Source organism: Solanum verrucosum, unplaced genomic scaffold (genome assembly GCF_900185275.1).
Source record: "Solanum verrucosum unplaced genomic scaffold, falcon-dt-bn FXZP01000252.1, whole genome shotgun sequence".
Lineage (NCBI taxonomy): Eukaryota > Viridiplantae > Streptophyta > Magnoliopsida > Solanales > Solanaceae > Solanum > Solanum verrucosum.
Genome location: NW_026019988.1, coordinates 2421496 through 2427662, shown reverse-complemented (window position 1 = coordinate 2427662; position 6167 = coordinate 2421496). Strand labels below are relative to the sequence as shown.

General features: G+C 40.9%; 1 pseudogene; it reads left to right on the top strand.

Moving 5' to 3' along the window:
• The first annotated feature begins 1829 nt into the window (after nucleotides 1-1829).
• Nucleotides 1830-5422, top strand: LOC125818858 (uncharacterized; annotated as a pseudogene).
• The last annotated feature ends 745 nt before the right edge of the window (nucleotides 5423-6167 follow it).

The following is a 6167-nucleotide window of genomic DNA, read 5'->3' as shown; positions in this document are numbered from 1 at the left end:
CTAGTTGCTAGAGTGATAACTGTTGTTGTAGGCAAATTCAATTAGAGGTAGGTGATCATCCCAACTACCTTTGAAATCGATCACACAAGCCCTCAACATATCCTCTAAGGTCTGAATAGTGCGCTCAGCTTGTCCATCAGTCTGAGGGTGAAAGGCAGTACTTAAGTTCACCTTTGAACCCAAGCCCTTCTGAAAAGATTTCTAGAACTGTGCGGTAAACTGTGCACCTCTATCTGAAATAATGGAGATTGGGACTCCATGAAGTCTCACTATCTCTTGAACATACAACTTGTCATAATCTTCTGCTGTATTGGTAGTCTTTACCGGTAGAAAATGAGCTGACTTTGTCATTCGGTCGACAATTACCCAAATAGAATCATGCTGTCTGCGAGACCTTGGCAACTCTGTGAGAAATCCATATTGACCATCTCCCACTTCCACTCTGGAAGTTCTATCCTCTGGGCCAAACCACCGGGCCTTTGGTGTTCAACTTTCACTTGTTGGCAATTTGGACACTTAGCAACAAACTCAGCAATGCCCTTCTTCATGCCATTCCACCAATAAACTTCACGCAAATCACGATACATCTTGGTGGATCCTGGATGAACGGAATATCGGGAACTATGAGCTTCCTCCATAATCTTTTCTTGGAGTCCATCTACCATCGGTACACACATTCTACCTTGATATCTTAATAGACCATCTCCCCCTTGTTCAAAAGCTAATACTCTTTGCTTCTGAACATTTGCCTTCAACTCAAGCAAAATGGGATCTTGATCTTGCTTTTCTTTCACTTCTGACATTAATGATGACTCGGCCCTGCTCGTCACCGCTATTCCTCCTTCTGCAGAATCTGTAAATCTGACTCCCAGGCATGCCAGTCTGTGCACATCTTTTGCTAACTCTCTCCTTCCTTCTTCAATATGGGCGGTGCTACCCATAGACAGCCTGCTCAAAGAATCAGCAACAACATTGGCCTTACCTGGGTGGTAAAGAATACTTAGGTCATAATCCTTGAGTAACTCTAACCACCTCCTCTGTCTGAGATTAAGCTCTTTCTGAGTAAGCACATATTGAAGGCTTTTGTGATCAGTGAATATGTCGACATGCACACCATACAAGTAGTGACGCCATAACTTCAAAGCAAATACTACAGCAGCTAGCTCTAAGTCATGGGTTGGGTAGTTCTTCTCATGAACCTTCAACTGTCTGGAGGCATAAGCGATAACTTTGCCATTCTGCATTAAGACACAACCCAAACCAACTCTAGATGCATCACAATACACCATAAAACCTTGAGTACCTTCTGGTAGCGTCAAAACTGGAGCTATAATCAATCTCTTTTTCAATTCCTGAAAGCTTTTCTCACAAGCTTCAGACCATTGAAATTTCGCGCCTTCTGAGTCAACTTTGTCAAAGGAGATGCAATAGACGAGAACCCCTCAACAAACCTTCTATAATAACCACCTAAACCCAAGAAACTCCTAATTTCAGTAGGAGATGTAGGTCTAGGCCAATTCTGCACTGCCTCAATTTTCCGAGTATCAACTTTAATTCCATCACCGGACACAATATGACCTAGGAACGCCACAGACTTAAGCCAAAACTTACACTTAGAGAACTTGGCATACAACTCCTTGTCTTTCAAAGTCTGAAGAACTGTTCTGAGATGACTAGCATGATCTTCTTCATTCCTTGAATAGACTAGTATATCATCAATAAAGACAATAACAAACATATCTAAATAAGGTTTGAAGACTCTATTCATCAGGTCCATGAAAGCAGCCGGCGCATTGGTTTAAACCAAACGACATGACTAAAAACTCATAATGACCATATCTGGTTCTGAAAGCTGTTTTTGGAATATCACGTTCCTTTATCCTTAACTGATGATAGCTTGATCGGAGGTCAATCTTTGAAAAACAAGTGGCACCCTGAAGCTGATCGAAAAGATCATCAATCCTCGGAAGAGGGTACTTATTCTTGATGGTAACCTTATTCAACTGGCGGTAATCTATACACATCCTAAGGGAACCATCTTTCTTTCTCACAAACAAAACCGGAGCACCCCAGGGTGAGACACTCGGTCGAATGAAACCCTTCTCTAGAAGATCTTCCAACTGCTCCTTCAACTCTTTCAACTCTGCTGGTGCCATTCTATATGGCGGAATTGAGATAGGACGAGTATCTGGAATGAGATCTATGCCGAAATCTATTTCTCTCTCAGGAGGAATTCCGGGTAGATCATCAGGAAAAACTTCTGGAAACTCTCTTACTATAGGAACTGACTGAAAATAAGGTATCTCAACACTAGAGTCATGAACTCGGACTAAGTGATAGATACAACCCTTCGAAACTAACTTTCTTGCCTTAAGGTACGAAATAAAACGACCCTTAGGCACTGCTGAACTGCTACTCCACTCTATGACTGGCTCATTCGGAAACTGAAACTTGACTGCTCGAGTTCTACAATCTATCGATGCATAACAAGCATGAAGCCAATCCATACCTAGATTATCGAGATCTCAACAAGGCTAGTCCGAAAGATGATTTTCCTCTCCCAAATATTCACATACTTATTGATAATTGTGCAAAGCATGAGTTGCAGTCATTTGTTGATTGCTTTGCAGGATATCATCAGATTCTAATGGATGAAGAAGATGCAGAGAAAACCGCATTCATCACGCCTTGGGGAGTATATTGTTACCGGGTAATGCCTTTTGGACTCAAGAATGCAGGGGCAACATATATGAGAGCTATGACTACCATATTTCATGATATGATCCACAAAGAGATTGAAGTCTATGTGGATGATGTCATCATCAAGTCACGGAAGAGTTCAGATCATATAACAGATTTGAAGAAGTTTTTTGACAGATTAGGGCGATACAATCTGAAGTTAAATCCTGCGAAGTGTGCATTTGGTGTCCCTGCCAGGAAGCTGTTGGGTTTCATCGTGAGTAGGAAAGGGATAGAGCTAGATCCTTCAAAGATAAAGGCTATTCAGGACTTGCCTCCTCCAAAGAGTCGAAAGGATGTAATGAGTTTTCTTGGACGCCTCAATTACATTAGTCGATTCATTGCACAATCCACTGTAATTTGCGAGCCAATCTTCAAGTTGCTGAGGAAAGATGTTGCAACAAAATGGATGGAAGATTGCCAAAAAGCTTTCGACAGAATCAAGGAGTATTTATCTAGTCCACCAGTCTTGGTGCCCCCAGAATCTGGAAGACCGTTGTTGTATTTGTCAGTGTCTGACAATGCATTTGGATGTGTGCTTGGACAACATGACGAAACTGGAAAGAAGGAGCAAGCTATATACTACTTGAGCAAAAAGTTCACTCCTTATGAGGCTCAGTATACTTTATTGGAGCGCATTTGTTGTGCTTTGACTTGGGTTGCACAAAAGTTGAGACATTATTTATGTGCGTATACCACTTTTCTCATCTCAAGGATGGATCCACTCAAGTATATATTTCAGAAGCCTATGCCCACTGGAAGGTTGGCGAAGTGGCAAATTTTGCTATGTGAATTCGACATTGTTTATGTCACTCAAAAAGCCATCAAGGGACAAGCGCTAGCTGATCATCTCGCTGAAAATCCCGTGGACGAAGAGTACAGGCCTCTTAAAACTTATTTCCCTGATGAAGAGGTTTTATTTATTGGGGAGGATATTTTCAAAGAATATCCCAGGTGGAGAATGTTTTTTGATGGTGCTACGAATTCCAAAGTAGTCGGTGCTGGAGCAGTGTTGATTTCAGAATCAGGTCAACATTATCCTATCTCAACAAAGTTCAGATTCTTATGCACAAATAATATGGTGGAGTACGAGGCTTGTATTCTTGGGCTTAGAATGGCTGTTGACATGAATATACAAGAATTGTTGGTTATAGGTGATTCCGACTTATTGATTCATCAGGTTCGAGGTGAATAGAGCACAAAGAATGTGAAGATACTCCCATATTTGTTGTGTGTGAAAGAATTGTGCAAGAAATTTGTCAAGATAGAATTCAAGCATATTCCACGAGCTCAGAACGAGTTTGCAGACGCGTTGGCAACCCTGGCTTCTATGATTCAACATCCAGACAAGAACTATATAGATCCCATCAAGGTCAATGTGCAGGATCAACCAGCCTATTGTTTCCATGTAGATGAAGAACCGGATGGAGAACCTTGGTACTATGACATTAAGAGGTATATCAGAGAAGGAGACTATCCAGAAGGAGTAAACAATGTTCAAAAGAGGACACTTTGGAGACTAGCAAATCACTTTTTCCTAAGTGGGGAAATCCTTTATAGGAGGACTCCAGATTTGGGATTGTTAAGATGTGTTAACTCTCAAGAGGCAAGCAAGTTGATTGAAGAAATACATGGGGGTACATGTGGGCCACACATGAATGGTTTCACTTTGGCAAAGAAGATTCTGCGAGCTGGATATTTTTGGATGACCATGGAAACAGACTGTATCCGTTTTGTGAGAAGGTGTCATCAATGTCAAATTCATGGTGATTTGATTCGGGTTCCACCGAATGAGCTAAATGTGACGAGTTCTCCTTGGCCATTTGCAGCTTGGGGAATGGATGTCATTGGCCCTATTGAGCCAGCCGCCTCAAATGGACACAGGTTCATTCTGGTAGCTATTGATTACTTCACAAAGTGGGTAGAAGCATCTTCATACAAGTCTGTGACAAAGAAGGTGGTGACAGATTTTGTTCGCAATAACATCATTTGTAGATTTGGGATCCCCGAGTCAATTATTACAGATAATGGAGCTAATCTCAATAGTGGTTTGATGCATGAGATATGCGAGAAGTTTAAAATTATTCACCGCAAGTCCACTCCTTATCGACCTCAGATGAATGGAGCAGTTGAGGCCGCCAACAAAAATATCAAGAGGATATTGCGGAAAATGATTGGTAACTACAAGCATTGGCATGAGAGTTTGTCATTTTCCCTTCTTGGATACCGCACCACAATCAGGACTTCGACTGGGGCAACACCTTATCGTTTGGTTTATGGAACAGAAGCAGTGTTACCAATGGAAGTTGAGATACCATCTCTGAGGATCATCTAAGAAGCTGAGTTAAGTGATGCCGAGTGGACACAAAATCGGTATGAACAATTGATGCTCATTGATGAAAAAAGAATGAATGCAGTTTGTCACGGGCAACTTTATCAACACAGGATTGCCAAAGCTTTCAACAAGAAAGTAAGATTGAGACAGTTTGAACCGGGACAATTGGTGTTAAAGCGAATATTTCTGCACCAAGATGAAGCTAAGGGAAAGTTTGCACCTAATTGGCAAGGACCTTACATGGTTCACCGAGTACTGACTGGAGGAGCTTTGATTCTAGCAGAAATGGATGGTAAGATATGGCCAAAAGCTATCAATGCAGATGCGGTTAAGAGATACTACACCTAGAGGTTTCTATTTCACTTTCTTCTAATCTTTTTGTCATGTATCGAAACTACGTCTTGACCTGATTCCCACGGCGGGATACGTAGGAAATCCACATCGGATTTGGTCTTTTAGTAAGTTTTGCAAAATTTCCTTTCTATGTAATATGAACTACGCTTGGCCTGATACCCTCGGTGGGATACGTAGGCGGCCTATATCGGCTTCGGTCACTTTATTAGAATTTTTTTTTCTTTTTTTTCTTCTTTTCTTTCTTTGTATGTAGCGAACTACGTATGGCCTGATTCCTTTTGGATACGTAGGCAACCCGAAGAGGGTTCGGCCCCTTTATTTCATTTTTAATTGTATCCTTAGGTTATGTTTGGCTTGGTGTTTTGATAGAATAATGTGCAGCCTATAGAAGATTTGGTATCATCGTGACCAAAAGACGACGTATCTCTTTCGCCAAAACTGGGACAATTTTTAAGGGGCATCACTGCAAGAAGATATCAAGATATTTGAAGAGTATATGGTCAATCGAATCATCCGACAGAGGAAAGATTTCAGATAAAGGACGTTCGCTTTGTTTCATGACATGTCACAATTTAAAGTTCGACAAAATTCTTGCTATATATACATACATAATTTTATCTTATTTCAAATATGATTTTCAATCAAATGTTTCCTTTTTATTTATTTTCTTGTTATTCATTTAACCATGATTTAGAACGGACGGAGGTTATGAGTCCAAGCAAAGTTGGAAGAAAGAAGT